Below are 20,370 nucleotides of genomic sequence, written 5' to 3'. Positions count from 1 at the left end.
ACCAAATTTGGGTCTTCCTGACTCCAAATCTAAGGTTCTATCCATTGGGCCACCTAGTTTGCCCATGTGCTACCCAGCCACCCCATTGAATACATATAGCAGATACATATAGCAGATAATGGGAAGAGGCAAAGGTTTGGGGGAAAAGCTAATGAGAGCTCTTTGGGTCATGCTGAGTTTGAGATAATCATGGATATCTGGTTTGAGATGTTCAAATGGACTCAGTGTTGTGAGATTAGAAGTCAGGAGACAGATTAGCGCTAGATTCATAGATAGAAGGCTAGACTTGAAATCAATATGTGACTTTGAATCCTGCCTCAAACATCTACTAGTTTTGTGATTCTGAATAAGTCTCAGGCTTAGTCTCCTCATCTATAAAATAAGGGTGGATAATAGCATCAAGGATTAAATGAGATACTAAATGTAAATCACTTGTAAGCCATAAAGCAATATCAGTTTTAGCTGTTGTTATTATTTTTGCTGTTATTATTATTATTTAAAGACAAATACTTGTTTCCATTATCTCTCAGAGAAAATTAACAGTGTCATTGATACTTATAAAATTTATAATTCCAATCTGCAGAAATTTACAGTATTTTCTTTTTATATCTAAGAAAGTTTTTTTTTTTTTTTAAACTGTATGAAGATTATGTGACTATACAAGAGGAAGTCTAGTACTGGAGAAAGGGCATTAGATATGGAGTCAACTATGTGACTCTGGAAAAGTTACTCACCTACTTTAAGCCCTACTTTGCTCATCTGTAAAATGGGAATAGTAATGTGTCTAGTAACAACCTCACATATTTATTGTGAGGCTCAAATGAGAAAATGCCTACAATAAGTACACACACACACACACACACACACACACACACACACACACACCTCTCCAGTCTTCTTATAAATAAAAAAAAGCTATCCAGAAGTACCAAATAAAGGATGGATTAAATAACATCAATTGGTTTAGTTGATTTTTTAAATTGATAAAAAAAATCATTTAAGAATTGAGTTATGAAGTCTTTAGCACTGATAGATATCTTAGATCTCTTTGCCCAACCTTCTCATTTTACAGATGGGGAAACTGAGGACCAGAGAAATTATGGCTTTCCCATGATATGTCATGGTCAGTTGTCTCTTGTTTTTTGTGATGTTTTCCTTAGAGCAAACAGCTAGAAAAGCAGGGAAGTCATTTGACCAAGGTAATAAATCCTCAAATCAGGTATTCATATCTTTTTTGTGTGGATCATTGATCTCTTTGTTAATCTGGTAAAGCCTATGAACCCTATTTCAAAATAATGTTTTGTTCCTTGTATCTATAATTGGAGGAAATGCTAAATTCAGTTAGAGGTTAGTGAAAATAAAGATTTTTTTTTCTGTCCAAGTTCATAATCCCCCTGAAATCTATCTATGAATTGCTTAATAGGTAAATGGACCCCTCATTAAGAAACTTAGCTTAGGTTGCTACCTTCATTTACTTAAAACGAATGCTGATATAATGTTGTTGGCTTCCAAAAGAATGGGCAGAAAATGATGAGCAAAAATAATTTGAATTGGTCTTCATGCTCATTATGGGACTGTCCCCAATTAGGGCTGGTTGCTGCTTAAAATCTAAATCTCACTCTCTAATTAGATTATTTGCTGTCCTCAGTCTAGATTGGTTGGCAGGGGAAAACCAAACACTGAATGAGATATGTGTTAATGAATGTCCAAAGTGGCCATAATGAAGTAGATTTGCGCTTGTTTTTTCCTTTGGCCTTCACATTTTAGACTTATTATTCTCAGGCTAGAGGAACACACACACACACACACACACACACACACACACACACACACTCTTAACGTGTACATATATGTGTATATATACATATATATGTATATATATATAAAATCTCAATTATCTAATCGTATCTAAATTTTTTAACTTTGGAAATCTCTTGAGACATTTTACATAATTCAAATAATGAAAAATAAATCTTTATAAGGAAGACACATAATTTCCTGTAATGGTATTAATTGTTCTTTAAATGTTTGGTAGAATTCATTTGTGAATCCATCTAGTTGTGAAAATTTTTTTCTTGGGGAATTCAATTATGGTGGTTTAATTTCTTTTTTCTAAGATGGGGTTATTTAAGTATTTTATTTTCTCTTTTGTTAATATAAGGCAGTTTATTTTTTGTAAATATTTAGCCATTTCACTTGAATTGTCAGTTTTACTGGCATATAATTGGGCAAAATATCTCCTAATAGTTGCTTTAGTTTCATCTTCATTGGTGGTCCCTTCATCCTTTTCATTACTAAATACTAGTAATTTGGGCTTTTTGTTTTTTACATCAAATTAATCAAAGTTTTACCTATTTTATTGTTTTTTCCCATAAAGCCAACTCTTAGTTTTATCTATTAGTTCAATTTTTTTAACTTTCAATTTTATTGAGCTCTTGTTTCATTTTCAAGATTTCAATTTTGATATTTAATTGGGGGGGTTTAATTTGTTTTTTTCAATTTTTTTTCCAGTGGCATGCCCAGTTCATTGATGTATTCTTTCTATTTTTTATTGATATACATATTTAGAAAGAAAAACATTTCTCCTAATTAATGTTTGAATCCCACAAATTTTGGGATGTTGTCTCAATGTTGTCATTCTCTTTATTGATTATTTATTTAATTTGTTCTTTTTTGCATGACTTTTTAATCAATATTTCCATGTCCTATCAAATGTAATTTTATTGCATTATGGTCTAAAAAGGGTATGTATTTAATAATAATAATAATAATTTTACCTTTCTTCATTTGGTTGTGAGTTATTCCTGATATATGGTTAGTTTTTGTGAAGGTGAGAATTGGTATATTCCTTTCTATTCTATTCAGTTTTCTCCAGACGCTATCATATCTAAATTTTCTAAGATTTTATTCAGTTTCTTGACTTCTTTTTATTTATTATTACATTTATCTAGTTCTGAGAGATGAAAATTGAGGTCTACCGCAAGTATAGTTTTATTATTTCTTCCTGTAATTCATTTAATTTTTTCTTTAAGAATTTGGATGCTCTGCCATTTGGTACATATATGTTTAGTATTAATATTACTTCATTGTGCATGGTTTCTTTTAGCAAGATGTAGCTTCCCTACTTATCTCTTTTAATTAGGTTAATTTTTGCTTTTGCTTTGTCAGAGATTGTGATTCCTATCCCTACCTTATGCCCCTAGTTCCTCCACCTTCAGAATATTTGGGCCTTTGCTGGGCTGGGTAGAGCTGTCCTCCAACCAGCAGAGGTAATGTGGATGTTGGATCTCTTCCTGGAATTGTCTCTCACTAAATGTTGAGTTCCACTGCTGAGTTCATCAGCCTCCAGCTTTCCTCATTGGTTGGATCTTGGATCCTATTCATCTGCAATTGGTCCTTCAGCTTCTGACACACAGAATGTTAGGATAAAAATTGAATAACCATTCTTTTCTCAAAAGCACTGAATTAATTGGAGATATAGTAATAAAAGGCACTGATTTTAGAGTCAAGGAATTTGCACTCAAATACTGTTCATCTGTGTTAGATTGGGTGAGATAGCCTCTGAAATCAGTTCTAGGTCTACCTCCATGTTAATAGGATCCTAGTTGAAAGTAGCATGAGCATCAAATCTCATTTAAATCCATGAATAATCAATCCAGGACAGAAAATGGTGGATGTCGCCTAAAACCAATTAAATGGATACTTGCTTAGTTGTCGTTACTTTGAAAAAAATAACTTCAGGTAGAAAATAAATTTTAAGAATCTACATATGCCCACAGGTTTCAAATTCAATATGCATAATCACTTTGGCTCTTCTGCCTGCACTTGGTCCTTCAGCTTCTGACATGCAGAATGATGCTGAAGAGTTCATGGACCTGTTCATGCTATGGAAATGCTCTATGAGTAACAGGATCATCAGGGTCAAGGACCACACGTCCGCCCAGATGAATGTGGCTGATTCAATGGCCAGTTTAAAACTTATGCAATTTATGGAGCAATTCTTGGAATGAGAGAATCTGATGACTCTATTCTCCAATTGGAAAAATATGATGGTATTGTTTCAAAGAAGTTTTAATTAAGGAAAACTTGTGAAATATGTCTTAATAAGTCAAAAGAAAAAACCAAAAAAGCAAAATCAATAGAATATTTCCTCAGAGAAATAAATATCTTATTGATATTAGTTCTGAACTAGTCCGCATTGTTGAGTGGTATAAAATGAAGGCCTTGTCAAAAGTATTTCCTCTTTAAAATTAGATGAGTGATTGAATTAAAGAGAATGTTACTCATATTTCCTGTTATCATCACTAATTCTTGTGCACAGAGTGAACCAAAGCACCATCACACAAACTGGCAAACTGTAGTTTGATAGGATGATGAAGTCACTCAGAGTCTTAGGATTTTTCTTAGTCACATTAGTCAGTAGCACCTTATTTATATTCACTCCAACAAAACTACCCACCAGCAACGCACATAAATTTAGGTGGTTGGTCTGGCATTGATAAGTTAAGCAGCCAAAAGCGCAAGCCAAGGGAAGTAACAGGAGCATAGTAAAAATGTTCATGGGGAACAGTCTCGGAATACAAAACCAGGAGGAAGAGAGAGGGAGCCTTGATAATTATGAACACAAACTCATCCTACTCATTGCCATATCATTCAAAGTCATGTTTTTCCCCAGAGTAAGTTGATGGCTCCCGCCATGTCACCATATGGTTTGCTTCTCTTCTCTAGTGGGGAGGAGGAGCTCCTCGTGAAGGTGAATTCTTTACACGAATGGTTCCTTGCTAGTGGAAGTTGGAGGCAGATGGTTTTTCAGATTAGATTCAGAGATCTGATGAATGACTGCCTCCACAGTTGTTACAGCCACCTTCTCCCCCACTGCAAATCTGTTCTCCAATGAATCCCAGAAAAAATTTTCAGAGTGCAAAAATGCATACAACTCTCCAAGAAAAAAGCAGGAGCAAAAGTCAAATAACTTTGTCTTTCTGTTGTATTATTGAGGAGAGCAGAGTAGGGAATTCTCAGTATTTTAAACAGAGGTTCAACATTCATGTGTAGTAAAACTGCACCTATCCAAAGGTGGATTCATGAGTGGGAAGCACTTACTAAGGAGGGGCTGCTCGAGGCAAAATCATGAAATGAGCTTGTTTGTTTTTGAAGCACTTTTGGAGATAGTTTCGAAGCTGGCCATTCTGGTTCTGACCACCTTCCCCCAAGACACTCAGTGCTTTTCTACTTTGCCCCTTTACCCCAACTTTGCTTCCTATAAAGACCCCAATGACCCTATCTTCAGGAGTGTCCCATGTGGCAAATTTATCTTTCCTATGTTCCATTCTGTGGGCAGTTAGGTGGTACCTACTGGTACAATGCATAGAGTACTGGGCCAGGAGTCAAGAGCTCAAATCCAGCCTCAGACACTCACTAGCTGTGTGACCCTGGACAAGTCACTTAATCCTGTTTGCCTCAGTTTCCTCCTCTGTAAAAGGAGATGGAGAAGGAAATGACAAACCAGTTCATTATTTTTGCCAAGAAAATCCTAAATGGGGTCACGCAGAGTTGGACATGACTGAAAATAACATGTTCCATTCCCTCAGAGCCCTGCTCTCTCAGGACTTACCTGAAAAACTATTCTGAGATAAGGAAGATAATGTATTTGAGTTTCTGTTTTGTAATGGCTAAGGCTCTCACTCAGCTCATCTTAGTTTAGGAATTTTATACTGTTCTTTGTGTGTTCTTTATCCTTCTCTCAGATGATATGGTTGTATTTTGCCAGAGACCTTCTATGCCATAGTGGCTACTATAGTAGTAGTGGATACTGCAATATACCAATGGGGAACGGCACTTAGCACAGGGCTGGCATATAGTTGGTGCTTAATAAATGTTTGTTTATTGAATTATATTAAATTCTGGTAAAACAGAAAGAAGGTCTTTTTGGATCTGGAGGAGAGTTAGATAAATGAAAAAAAAAAAAAAAACAACTAATAGATGGGATTCAGCACTACTAGAAAATGTACCTAAAACTTGGAAAGCCCTAAATAAAAGGTGGTCCTGATTAATGGCTCTGTACCCAGGCAAAGGGGTAGGGCTACTCTTTGATTGATTTCCCTTTTGATGGATATAGAATCCTAGGGTGTTTGGAAGTCTAAGGGCCTTAAGGCATCATGTGGCCCAATCTCCTCCTTCGAAGTGAAGCCAGTGTGTATTGCCCATCCCAATTGGATCCTAGGTTCCAGTTTTTTTCTTGGGGACATGCTAAGTTTACCAGGGGCAACTGAATTTCCCTCCCTTTCAGCTAAACATCTTTATTCCATGATAACATCAGACTAGCTAAAAATAAAAACATATCTCTTAAACATGGAAATGGGAATGGACCTAAAAAAAAAAGGAATTTTCAACGTGAAAAGTTTGGCAAATTATTTCTATCTTTTCTAAGATTGAACGATCTTCCTCCCTCTCTCCCTGACTCCATTCATTTTCACAGAAAAGCAAAGAAATATTCCTATCTCAATTAGTGTAGTAATAGAGAAGAGGAAAATCATACATGATTAGAATAAAATCCATGTATAATTCTAACAGTCTTATATTGGTTTAGGTTTCACCTTTCCTGTTCATTTTAATCAAAGCCACTAAAACAATGAGGAGCAAAATTGCACCTCCTCTGCCCAGTCTGTAACCTGGAGACAGAGTAAAGAAACCTTCAATAGATGAACGGGCAAAGGGAGAGGGAGACAAATAGGCTACTTAATCCTGATTCTTTACTCTATTATTATATAGATTAGGCAGCACAGATTAAGAGACAAGGTGCCTAGAGTCTAATAATCTTTCTCTCTCTTCTTTTTGTTGTATAAATTCATAAATACACATGTGTGTATGTCTGTATCTATATCTATCTACATGTCTACTGATCTACTTACATGCACACATATAATTCTTCCTTCTTTCCTCCTCCCTTCAAGGATAAATATAGGAATTGAGCTATGATATCATTGGTATACTATAGGGAAAGCCCAGGTAAAGAAATTCCTTCTATCAATACAGGTTGGCATCTTTTTTTTTTTTTTTTAGAAAATATTTTAATATGTTTTAATCAGCCAAAATCCATCTTTTATCACAACCTCTGCAAATGAGAATACAAGAAAAAATAAATCCATTACAAACTGATCAAAATAAGGTTTTCATATTGTCCATGACCAAAAAAAAATTGTCTCATTCTGCCTTCGGAATCCTTCTTTATTAGGAAGTGACACATTTCTTCACTAGTTTTTTTGGAACCATGGCTAAACATTACACTGATATGATTCCAGGACAATAGTATTCCATCACATTTATATACTATAACCTATTCATCCTGTTCATCCATTCCCCAATTTATGGACATCCTCTTAAATTCCCACTTTGCTAACTCAAAGAACTATAAATATTTTTGTGCATTGTTAGAGTTGTTTTGCTTAGGCTTAATCCCTCCCTTTATCTAGTTTTAATCAAATTCTTTCTCTCCATCCCCATTTCCCTGTTGAGTGAAATAAATTTCTGTATCCAATTGTATGTGTGTATATATGTGTGATATGTGTGTGTGTATGTATTCTTCCTTCTTTTGATTAATTTGGTGAGTTTTAAGTATTATCTGCCCCCCCCCCCTTCTTTCTTTCTTTCTTTGGTAATAGATATCTACTTGTACACTCTGATTATGTAAAATAATTTTCCCTAACCTTCCTTTCCTTTTCACCCTGATGTATTCCTCTTTTGCTCTTTTTCCATTCCTAAGATCATCAGGATTTAATAGAACCACCACAAGAAGCTTTGTCTAATTGGATTTCCTTTATGACTTTTGACTGTTAGAGTTCAGAGGGGACACAGCCTGCTGGTGGATCTGCCTGCTTCATATCTCTCCCTTTCTCTATTCAGCCTCCAAAGTGATTTTCCTGAAGCACAGGTCTAATTGTATAACCCTCTAATCAGTGAATTCCTATGATTCCCTATTGTCTTCAGTATCAGATACAAAACATTCTGCTTGGCATTTTAAACCCTCTATTACCTAGCCCCTTTCTACCTTGTTAATCTTCTTACACCTTACTCCTCCTTATGTAATCTTAGCTCCAGTCACATTGGCTTTCTTCTGACTGTATCATCCACAAAACTCTCTATTTCTCAGTTCCCAGCTTCAAATATTTTCTGTGCCGGTCCTCCAATACCTAAAATAATCTACTCTGATCATTTTATCAGAGTAAAATATTACTCTGTAAAATAGTATATTGTAAAATATATGTGTAAAATATTATATATATACTCCGTAAAATAATATTATTGATTTTTTGGGCTTCCTTTAAGTCCCATCTAAAGCCTACCTCCTACTAGAAACCTTCCCTAACTCCTAATTCTAGTGCTTTCCCTCTATTAACCATTTTCTATTTATCCTGTATATAGTTTGTTTTTTATATCTTGTCTTCTCCACTAAATTGTAAGATCCTTGAGGGCAAGGACTGCTTTTTGCTTCTTTTTGTATCCCCACTACTAGCACAAAGTAGGCATTTAATAAATATTTATTAATTGCTTAACATATTTATCATCTTTCTTTATTTGAATGTAGTTTATTTATTCTGAGTCCTTTATCACTGTTCATTCATATTGAGTTTTTTATATTCCTCTTCACTCCTGTGTTAGAACTTTAAATTTTTTATATAGCTCTTGTCTTTTCATCAGGAATACTTGAAAGTCTATTTCATTATTTTTTTCTTGCACCACAATACTTGATTTTGTTTATATTGCAAGTTTATATCCTTTGCCTCATGAAATATTTTATTTCAAGTTCTCCCCTCTTTTAAGATAGTGACTGTTAAATCATGTATGATTTCTGTAGTGACTTCTCAGTAATTGATTTTTTTTTTCTTTCCGGTTGCTTGGAGTATTTTTTTTTTTTTGACCTAGAAGCTCTAGAATTTGGCTTTGATGTTCCTGCGAGTTTTCATTTTCAGACTTCTTTTAGGAGGTTACCACGGGACTCTTTGTTTCTACTTTGCCCTCAGATTCTAAGAGACCTGGGCAGCTTTATTTTAGAATTTATTTCTTGAAACAGATAGTTCAATGATGCTTAAATTTTTTTTTCTCAATCTTTTTTTTTTCCCCAACCATTTATCTCTTCAATCTTTTGACTTTGTGTTAATATTTCTTGATGCTTCGAGGAAGCATTGACTTATATTTGATCCATTTTGATTTTCAGGGAGTTTGTTGCATGTGCCAAGATGATAATTCTCTTTCCAATTCTTTCTTCATAACTCTCATTTCTTTTCCAATTTTTTTCCTTAAGCAGTTTCATTTATAAAAACATTTTAAACTTAAAAAAAAAAAACCCTCCTGCTTCATTTCTTTCAAGAATTCTAGTTGATTTTGTGCCCAAGCTATGTTTTTATCCAAAGCTTTTCTTGTAGAGTTTTTGGGGTCATTCTTTTCTGGATTTGATTTTTCAACTCTTTTCAATCTACATTCTGACTCGGGATTTGATGTCAGGGCTAAGCTCCATGATACTTAGAGAAAGTTGGGCTGGTCCTGTTGCTGTTTTCTTGGGAGTATTGAGAATTGTATGATTCAGGATCTCAGGGACAGGCTGGGGACTTGCAAACTTTCAGTATTCTCTGAGTGGTTTGATCCAGGGCAAAGTGATTGCTTCACTCCTGGCCCGAGTTCTGTAAATTCTGAATCTGGGTTTGGGTTTAAGCAAGGATAAACAGTCACTGTCAACCATCTGGAAAATTTTGTGGCAAAGCTGTAAGCGCTCTTCACTCTGAGATTCCTTTCTTGGTTATTCCTATTCTGGCTGGGCTAACTGTGACATCCTGCTTGGAGTCTGGGGTCTGAGCCATATCACTGTTGCTGCTGGCTTCTGAACTTTTTCCTTTCTTGGTGTACCATCCAAAGACTATACCTGGGAACATCAATCCCTTGCATACCTCCCTTCTCAGTCTGCCCTGGAACCCAGAATGATAGTGAGTAACAAAGCTGCCAGTGTGTACCTGTTCCAAATGCAGGGACTTGGTAAAGGTCAGGGGTACCCCATAGAGATCTGGGACCCCCTTTCGCCCTGATGAATAGCTGAGAAGTTGTGATGCTAGCAAATTCCTTACATGGATCATACTCTTGGGTTGACACTGTTCCCAGGGTCTTCAGACCTATTTCCCTATTTCAACCCGTTCTGAACAAAGGACACATTATTTCTTTTTCTGGATTTACCAAGAAGAGATCAAGTGATTTACCCAGAATTATACTGCCAATGTGTGTCACATATAGAACTTGAAACTAAGTCTTCCTGGTTCTGGAGGTCAGTTCTTTATCCACTGTGCATTGTCTCAATCTAGAAGATTATAAAGATAAAGATTTAATTGTGGGCAAGGCCATGGGAGAGTAAGATTAAGAATAGAGAGATACTGTTCATGTTCCTTAATGGAGCCAAGGCTACTAGAGTGGTAGAGCAGACTGAGATTTACTAGAAAGAATGGAAAAGAATAATATCATGGCAATTATTTCAATAGAGTTTAAATCCTTTTAGAGCTTACTTACTTTTTTGTCTCTGTACCTGCCCAATATCCAATACTTCTGTATCCTCAATATTTAACTTGGTGTCTGGTATATAAGAGGAACTTTAAAACTGTCTATCAAAATGAATTGAATTCAAATGGTTGTTTAATTAGACGTTCCAAGTTTAAACCATCCTAACCTCTTGATTTCAGATTCATATGTGGCTCTAGCTGGCAACTCAATACCCTCCCCTGAATACTCACCCTTTAGGAGTATGCTCTTTCTGACACTGGTCCTGGATACCTGGCTTGTCTCTATGAAATTCCTGAGTCTGAAAACACAAAAAAGGGGTAATGTTATTTCTTCCTATCCTGCCCTAGGCTGCCCACTCTTTTATTCTGAAATTAGTTTTGGCTTTGGACACCCTAGGCCATCTCTGGGTCTGCCGTCCTTAAGCCAATAATGGTACTTAGAAATACAATACAATAAACATTTATCAAATTCATACTATATGCCAGGCACTATCTTAAAAACTGAGTATATAAATTTTAAAAACTTAGTATCTGACTTCAGAGGACTGGAGTTCGGCAGAAGGTTCTTCATAGGAACATGAAAAAGCTAAAGAGAGACGAAGTTCTAGGACTTCTTTTTAAAAATATATATTTTATTTTTTCCCCAATTATATATAAAGATAATTTTTAACATTCATTTTGAAAAAATTTTGAGCTTCAAATTTTATCCTTCCTTCACTTTCTTCTTCTCTAAGAAGATTAAACAATGAAAGTATTATTAAATACTAATTGTTAATATTTGAGAGACACATGATTTATCCCACTCTAAAAATTTTTAATCTATTAGGCCAAGTCAATACCTGAAAGACAATGCTGATAATGAAATTGGATTGATTTTCTCCTCAGTTTTGTTCAGACCCCATCCAGGTGGGAAAACCCATTGTATTTTACTCAAGTTTGGGTGAAGATAAATTCTTTGATTAGACTGACCAAGAATGGGGGTGATTTGGAAATAAATGACATGCCCAAAGTAACATTCTCCCAGCCCCTCATTAGAAGAAGTCCAGAATTGATTTCCATTCAGGCATACCCCCTCTTCCAAGGGCATATAAGCACTTTAATGGGCTCCATGAGGGCTCTTTGGCATTTGAGTGTCACTGCCCCTTTTTGTTAATTATTTCTGGCATGATTAATAAAATGACTAATGGAGAAATTATATCTGTCAGAATTTGTATACGTCACAATTTGATCATGTAAAACACATTTCCATATTAGTTATGTTGTAAAAGAAGAAATAGGCCAAAAGAAAAAAAGATAATGAAAATGAAAAATATGCTTCAATCTGTATTCAGACTCCACAAATTCTTTCTCAGGATGTGGATAGCTTTTTTTTTTTTTTTTTAACCATAAGCTTGATTAAAGGAGGCTTTGGAAGGAGTTTTATGATGCTCTCCCATCAGTGGAATAGAAACAACTGAGGGTACTGATGAAGTGTGAGTTCCAAAGCTGAAACAATCCTGTGATGATAAATTTTTTGGTGATAGATTTGTGGGGGGAGGAATTGAGGGGAGCATCAGAGATGATAAGAATTGAAATCAAGCAAAACAATTAGAGGCAGAATTGATCCAGGGCTCCTTGAAAGAAGACATCTTGGATTGACTCAGACCCTCCTCTTGAGTCACTACTGATGAAAGTAATTCCCTGAGGGGGCTCTAGGAGTGATGGATACTGATGGGGATTAAGGAGTTCAGACAGAATTGCTCTGGCTTCAGGAAAGAAGAAATACACTGTGTGGGGACCATTTACCAAAAAAGGAAGGGCTGAGGCAGAAGTGAAATTTTTACTTCTCAACCACAGCAGAATGGTTGAGCTACCAACTTTACTTCCTTATGTCTTTATTTAAAAGCATACATAAGATGTTCTTCTTGGCGTTGATATAAAATTGAAACGTTAATTAAAAATATATATTCTATCTATCTCCAGAAAGTTAGTTGTGGATTTATTGTGACAACTATGGGGTCATTGAAAGACTTGAAAATTTTGACCAGTATATTGACTAATCACAAGTTCAGAGGTTCAGCCATGGACCTCTGTCTCTTGCTATTCTCAGCAGATTGATGGGAGACCACAGATGAGAAATGAGGCATATTCTATCTGACACTGTCACCACGTCAAATTGTTTTGCTTGAGTGTTATAAGACTAATTCTGTGTGATGGGGAGTCACTGGGAAGTAAGTGAAAATTTTTAAATGAACAGCAATAAAACACTAATGATAAAAGAAACTATTATGATAAAGAATTGCTCCCTATACCTTCCAGAGAGAATCTCATTTGTGAAAGACTAGGAAAGAAGTAACTTCCTTCCCATGGGAAGAACATGGGTTCATAACTTGGCCATGCTATGCAAGAATCCTTTTAAAGCAAGAGTTCTTTATTTTTTAAATAATATTTTTTCCCCAATTCTATGTAAAGACAATTTTTAATGTTCATTTAAAAAATTTTTAATTTCCAAATTTTCCCCTTCCCCCCACTTTCCTCTTTCCTGAGATGGTAAACAAGTTGGTATGTTATATATGTACAACTATACAAAACATATTTCCATATTTTTCATGTTGTGAAAGAAGGCACAGACCAAAAGAAAATAAACATGAAAAAAATGAAGAAAGCAAAAATAATATGCTTTGTTCTGTTTTCAGATTCCATCAGCTCTTTCTCCGGAGGTGGATAGTATTTTTCATCTTGAATCCTTTAGAATTGTTTAGCTGAGAAGAGTTAAGTCATTCACAATTGATTATTGTGCAATATTGCTGTCACTATATACAAGGTTCCCTTGGTTCTGTATACTTCACTTTGGATCAATTTGTGTAAATCTTTCCAGGTTTTGCTGAAATCTCTGTAAAGCAAGGGTTCTTAACATTTTTGCGTGTGTTACGGCCTCCTTTGGCAGTGTGGTAAAAAGTATGAAACTCTTTTCAGAATCATGTGTTGTGTGAGTGTGTGTTGTTTTTTTTTAACTTTTAATAAAGAGAAATTCAGTTTAATGAAAACAATAAGGTGATTTTTTTTTCCATTTAAGTTCTTGGACCTCCTGAAAATCTATCCATAGACCTTCTTGGGCTCCATCGATCTTTTTTAAACAAAGAACATACTGTACTTTTAGCATTTCCTTTCAAAATAAAAAAAAATAATAATGATAACTAGTAAGATTCTATGCTGAGATTTGATATAATTTGGGTTCAAGAAATTATTGTGCATAAAAATATAAATAACTGGGGGAGGGGTCAGGGAAGGGGAAGAAAAAGGAAACCTATGGACATGTCCAGGTTCCCCCTATAGAGATCCCAAAGGGGAAGATATCCCCAAATAATGATTGCTAAGGGCCATTCTTGAACATCCAGGATATATTTTACACATTGGCATTTGAAAAGATTTAATTCTGGCATCTTCACCCACTTCTGTGCCAGAACCTTACACATATACATAAATATCCTCACCTTCTCTAAAAGAGCAAAAGGAATGCTTTAAAAGACTTAAGAAAATAAATGACCAAGAATTGCAAATGAGGCAACCTAAGAAGCAGGGTTTGAAGTTAATTAGCCCTTGAACTGTCAGGCCCAATTACTTCCAGTGAGTCCTGACATTTCTAAGAATAATTAGGAACTTGGTTGTCACATTTCACAAAGGCTCCACTACTACATGAACAAATTCTACTCACTTTCTTCACATATTGTCCTGAGACATGTAAAAGGGAATTATATCCAGGGCTAATTGTAGATCTCTGGTTGGAAGTTTCATGCTTTTGAAAAATTGCCATATTCAGATGCTAAACTACAATCATCCCACTTTTAGCTGGAGAAAATGAGTGAATGAATGAGTGACAGATTAGAAATACCTAAAATTTCTTGGAATAAGTCACCAAACTTCGTTTAATCATATGTTGTTAGGCTTAATCGTGTTCTTAGGTTACTTTTATACTGATGTGAGTATCCTGATTATTTTTAAGAATTTATTAAATATTCATATGTGTATAATATTGGTTTCTAACCTCTAGAAGTTGTTTTTCAACAAGAATCTCCAAGGTGAAATGGTTGTGAGGAGTGAGAAGGGGAAGAAAATGGAAAGAAAAGGATATGGGAGGGCAAAGTAAGGGAGAACTTGGGAGAAGAAGAGAGAAGAGGAATCATAGCTTAGTCTGAATTTCAAAAAAAAAAAATTAAGTGATCCTTTCTTACCATTCCACTCATTCATTTAACAAGCATTTATTAAATACTTATTATGAAATAGACAATAAGCAAATAGGGACAAAAATTCAGAGTCTCCTTCCATCAAGGTGCGTATATTCTATTAACAATAACTTTTGATCCTCTCAGACCATGACTGATAAAATTATGTTCAAAACCAGCTTCAGACACTTGCTAGTTGTGTGACCCTGTGTAAATCACTTACCTGTGTCTGCCTCAGTTTCCCTAACTGTAAAATGAGGGGTTTGCTTTGGATTAGATGGCTTCTAAAGTCCTTTCCAGCTTTAAATTTCGGATTCTATACTTATGTTCTTTGTATATGGAAGGAAAAGCCCTTTTTGAGTCCATTGTGAGCCAATTAGCCTTGAAGTACTTGTTTTAGCAAATGTAGCATTACTAAAATGTTTCCTGATAATGCAACAGTAATAAGAATGGTGCCATGTTTAACATATTTTGGATTACTTGACAGATAGGGGAGAGGGTGGAAGGAAAGGAGGGAAAAATTTAGAACACAAGATTTTGCAAAGATGAATGCTGAAAATTATCCATGCATATGTTTTGAAAATAAAAAGCTTTATTTAAAAAAAAATAGTGAATACTAAAGAGCACAAAGTGCTTTAGGTATATTATCTCATTTGAGTTTCACAATTCCCTGTATAATGGGTGTTTTTATCATCCCCAATTTTACAGATGAAGAAATTAAAGCTCAGAGGATTTAGATAATGTGCAGATCACCAGCTAGGATATGATAGTAGAATTTGAAGCCCAGTCTTTCTGATTCAGTCCAGCACTCTATCTTCTACATTGTGTCACTTCTTAGTAATATATTCTCTTTTGTGTCCATGTTGCTTGTCAAATATTGCCTTGTGTTATAGCTCATTATGTATAGGTCCAACTTCCCCACTAGTTTGTAAGTACTTTGAAGGAAGAATATATGTTTAGAAAATATCCTATGTATATATAGCATATATTCTACAACTATCTGTGGAATGAATGATACATCCAAAGCTACAACATTCTTTCGTTAGTTTCTTAATAATCGTAAGAAATATAGTTCCTGCTCTACCAAAGATTCCCTATTTGGGAAAGCCAGGGGTCAAATTTGACAACACCAGTGTTAAATTATGTATTTATAACTCTGACCTGAGCTACTTCAAATATAACTCCAACAAGAAATCTCATTCACTGGCACAGGATGGTGAGTCATGTAGATAGTGTTTGTAGAGGTCTGGTTTACTGAGAAAATCTTTGTACAATGTGACTCCAGGGTCCCTTTCATGGAGCAAGGCCTTAAAAAGGCCCAGTTCTAAATACAGCTCCCAGTATGATTCAGTTAACAAGTCTTATCCAGCAAAGGACACAGAACTTTTAGAAACAAAGCTTCATTGGTTTGGATTTTTGCCCCATGAAATGATGTGTTTCTTTCTGAAAAGAAATGGCCATTCACAATTCCTTGGTACTGAGATGACAACATTAAAACTGTATTCTAGGAAATCTGACAGTAAATGGCAGTGGTACGTCAGAGATGAAACTATTGGTCATTATTTCTTTAGAAATTATCCATTCTTGTGATAATTAAATGATAATTTAATGATAATTTTAAAAAGACAAAGATTCCTAAAGTGAAATGATTATGGGTAACATTATTATTCCTTAAAAGGCAAATGAGAAAGCATCAAGTAACTATCATCCAGTATATCTACTTCCTCATTTCTTTAAACTTGCAAGAATGGTCTATGCTTCTATAGAAGGTATCCTTGATGAAAATGTGAAAAGATAAGTGTCATACTGTCACAAATAATTTCCCACAGTAGGCTATGCCTGTGCAGTTGTAGAAATGACTTAAATGCAAAGAGAATAAAAGAAAAACACTGTCTATTGTTTTTTGATAACAAAAAATCACTTGACTTGGTAAAGCAAAACACAGCTTTGGAGGACTCTCCTCCCACAAAGAGTGTCTTGTTCATATTCTAAAATCACACAATTTTTTTGATCAAGATAACCACAAAATAACTTTAATAATCCTCTAACAACACTCAGGGAAGCAAAAAACAAGGAGGCAAATACATGACCAAAGTGTTTCTTCCAAGGTCATGAGGAATGTCCAGTACAGAATCTAAATGGAAGAAGAATTCCCTATAGAAGGAGGTCTCCAGATGTTTCTATTTGTAGATAGCATTAGGCAAATTGCAATGTAACTTACTGATGCATGATGTCTTTGATCATCATAATATGGCAACTCACCTTTAAATTCAAATTTACTCAAAAGAAATAGGTCTAGAAATAGATCCAGTAAAAATCAAGCCTTGGTGTTGCCATCTATACTTTGTATGTGTGTATGTAAGTATATTCTCTCTCTTGAGCTACATCTCAAGTTGGATTTCTAATAAGGACTAATAAAACATAACTCATTGTCTTTTCTCCCCTCTTCCCAAATTTCCTGTTCTTCTAGTGAGTTCTACCATCTTCCTAGTCACTTAGGCTTACAAACTCAGTGTCATCCTAGCCACTTCACTGAGATTTATCCCATATTTCTAAATTGTTGTTAAGTTTTATGTCTACTTTCACAACAAATTTTATATATATTCCCTTCTCTCAACTCACACAGCCACTCCACTGGTATAAATCCTCATCATCTCTATCTTGGATTACTGCAACAGGCTTCCCTTTGATCTTCATGTGTTAGGTCTTTCCCTGCTCCAATGCATCTTCCATTCAACTGCCAAAGTGATTTTCCTAAAGCACAGATCTGATTATATCCCTCTTCCTACTCAGTAAATAGCTGTAGCTGGCATTTAAAATGTGATTTTTAAAGCCCTTCACAACCTGATCTCTTTCTATCTTTCCAGAATTCTTTCACTTAATTCCCCTCCACACAATCTACAATGTACCTCCACCTGTCTTCTGACTGTCTTTGGAACACTATGCTCTGTATGCTAACTGTACCGTTTTAATTGACTGTCCCTTATACCTGAAATGCTGTCATCACTCCTGCTTCCTGGCTTCTTCAAAATGCAGCTCAGATCCTTTTCTATGAAGGCAGCCTTTTCTAGTCCACAAGGACTTTTCCCTTTGAGATTATGCTCTATTTATATTGCATGTGGATATATTTTTTATATATGTATATATAAAATATATGTGTGTATGCATGTATATACACACATGCATGTATATTTATAAATGGATATGTGTATATTTATATGTATATATGTGTATATATTTATACACATACATACATCTTTACATTATTTTCAGCTCTTAAAGAGTAAAGACTGAGCTTTTGCCTTTTACTGTCTCCTCAGGGTTTTGCCCAGTACCTAATAGTGTAAGAACTTACTAAATGTATATTGATTGACTGACTGATCCTGGACTGATCCTGTGTGGGTGAACACTGAATCAGAGGAGGAGGAGAAGGGGCTGAAATGATCTTCAGGAAACTGCAGTGTGTTCAACAATTCCATGCTTCTCCTTGATACAAAAGCTTATCTTATCAACATTGATTTTATGTTGATGATGTCATCTGACTATGAATCATGAACTCTCTATTCTCAGAAGAATAAAATTAATGAATGACCCAAAGGGCACTGAAGAGTGTACAGAGGATTCAGTGTATTACTTGTGATGACTTACACACAAGAAGTGACATGAAAAACTGTCAAGGGCATATATGATTGGAAAAGGAAACCTCAAACGGTATTGAGTTATGAGGAATGGACAGTCTGATTATTGCATGGTTCTAAGTTTGTAATGTCTGTAAAATATTAAAATACTTAGGAGGATTCTAATAGTGAATTGGGTAGATTCTTGATTCTATCAAACATTTAAACCTATTGTGAGTAAGGTACTTTGTTAGTTACTAAGGGATACAAAAAGAAAAATAAAAGGAAAAGGAAAAGTTCAAAGAGCTTACAGTCTGATGGGGGAAGATAACATGCAAACAATTGTGGACAAACTCTAAACAGGATAAACAGGACAGAAAGAAGACATTAGAATTAAGATAGGTTGGAAAAGGATTCCTGTAAGGTGAGATGGGACATGAAGGAAGCCAGGAAAAAAGAAGGGGAATATTGGGAGGACCCAAACTATGGGATTAGCAGTGAAAATGCCCAGAATTGGGAGATAAATGCCTTGTTTAAGCAACAGTACATATGTTGGGTATAAGAGGACAAGAAAGCTGGATTAAGAAAGGCTTTTAACACCATTGGTTTTTTAATATATTAATCCTGGAGGTAATAGGAAGTCACTGGAGTTTATTGAGTGGTAGGGGGTTGGGGTTGGAAGAATTGGAAGGGGAAGATATCTCAGAGAAACCAAGGGGCAGGGTATTGTAATGGTACAGGAGTGAGAAGGACCTACACTGGAATGGTGGCAGTATCAAAGAGAGAAGGGGGCGATGAAAGAGATATTATGAAGACAAAATCAATAGTCCTTAGCAACAGATTTGATATGGTGAAGAGGGGGAGTGTGTAAGAGAGTAAGCAATTGAGGATGACAGTCAATTTGCTAGCTTGAGTGACTGAGAAGATGATAATATTAACAATCATAGGAAAGCTTGGCAGGGGGGTTTGTGGGTGAGTGGGGAATATAATGGGTTAAATTTTGGATATGTTGAGTTTAAGATATCTACAGGACATTTAGTTCAAGACGTTCAACAGGCAGCTGGAAAAGAGAGAGTGGAGGTCAGCAAAATAGTTGGGGTTAGATAATTAGATTTGAGAACTATCAGCACAGAAAAAAAAATTGAACCTATGGGAGATGATGAAATCATCAAATGAAATAGTATAAATGGAGAAGATAAAAGGATACAACACAAAACTTTGTGGGACACTCAAAGTTAATGAACATGACCTGGATGAAAATCCAGCAAAGGAGACTGAGAAGGAATGGTCCAATAGAGAGGAGGAGGAGCACAAGAGAATGATATCCTGAAACTTTGAGAAGGGAGAATATCAAGAAGAGAGTGATGTACAGTGTTAAAGGTTTCTGAAAGGAGCATGAGGATTAATGACAGGCCATTAAATCTGTCAATCAAATTTTGTAGAGCTTCAGTTCAATGAAAAGGTCGAAAGTCAGACTGGAGAGAGTAAACAAGAGGAAGAAGAGAGGAAACCAAGGTGCCTCTTATATTTGTTCATTTTCGAGAATATTGGGATTAAGTGACTTGACCAGGGTCACAGAACTAGTATGTATTAAATGTCTGAGGCCAATTTTGAACTTAAATTCTCCTGAGTCCAAGGCCAGTGCTTTATCCACTGCACCATCTAACTGCCCCAAGGTGTCTCTTGTAGATAACCTTTCCAAGATTTATGGAAAACCATGGACAATGATCACTCAGGAAATGGCCTGGATAGAATGTGACATGCACTGAGGGGGTTAGTAATCACATTTATGACATCACAGATCTATCAAAATATCACAGTCAGAAAAAAAGAAAAAAGGGAATAAAAATTGTTCACATTGGAGAAATATGAGGGTGTAGAATTCCCACCAGTAACATTTCTGATTTTTCTGGCTTCTTTGGTTCAAAAAGAGAGCATTGGGTCAATAAAAAGGTCACAAATGCTCTGAGAGTTTATTCTTCTTTCCTTTAATTTCCAATTTTGTCAGGAGAG

The 20,370-nt window shown here is 35.4% G+C and overlaps 1 pseudogene; it reads left to right on the top strand.

Moving 5' to 3' along the window:
• The first annotated feature begins 3,845 nt into the window (after positions 1–3,845).
• On the top strand, positions 3,846–4,075 carry LOC127558024 (40S ribosomal protein S21-like; annotated as a pseudogene).
• The last annotated feature ends 16,295 nt before the right edge of the window (positions 4,076–20,370 follow it).

The sequence above is a fragment of the Antechinus flavipes genome, chromosome 3, assembly GCF_016432865.1.
Source record: "Antechinus flavipes isolate AdamAnt ecotype Samford, QLD, Australia chromosome 3, AdamAnt_v2, whole genome shotgun sequence".
Taxonomy (NCBI): Eukaryota; Metazoa; Chordata; class Mammalia; order Dasyuromorphia; family Dasyuridae; genus Antechinus; species Antechinus flavipes.
This window is presented reverse-complemented; position numbering and strand designations above follow the sequence as displayed.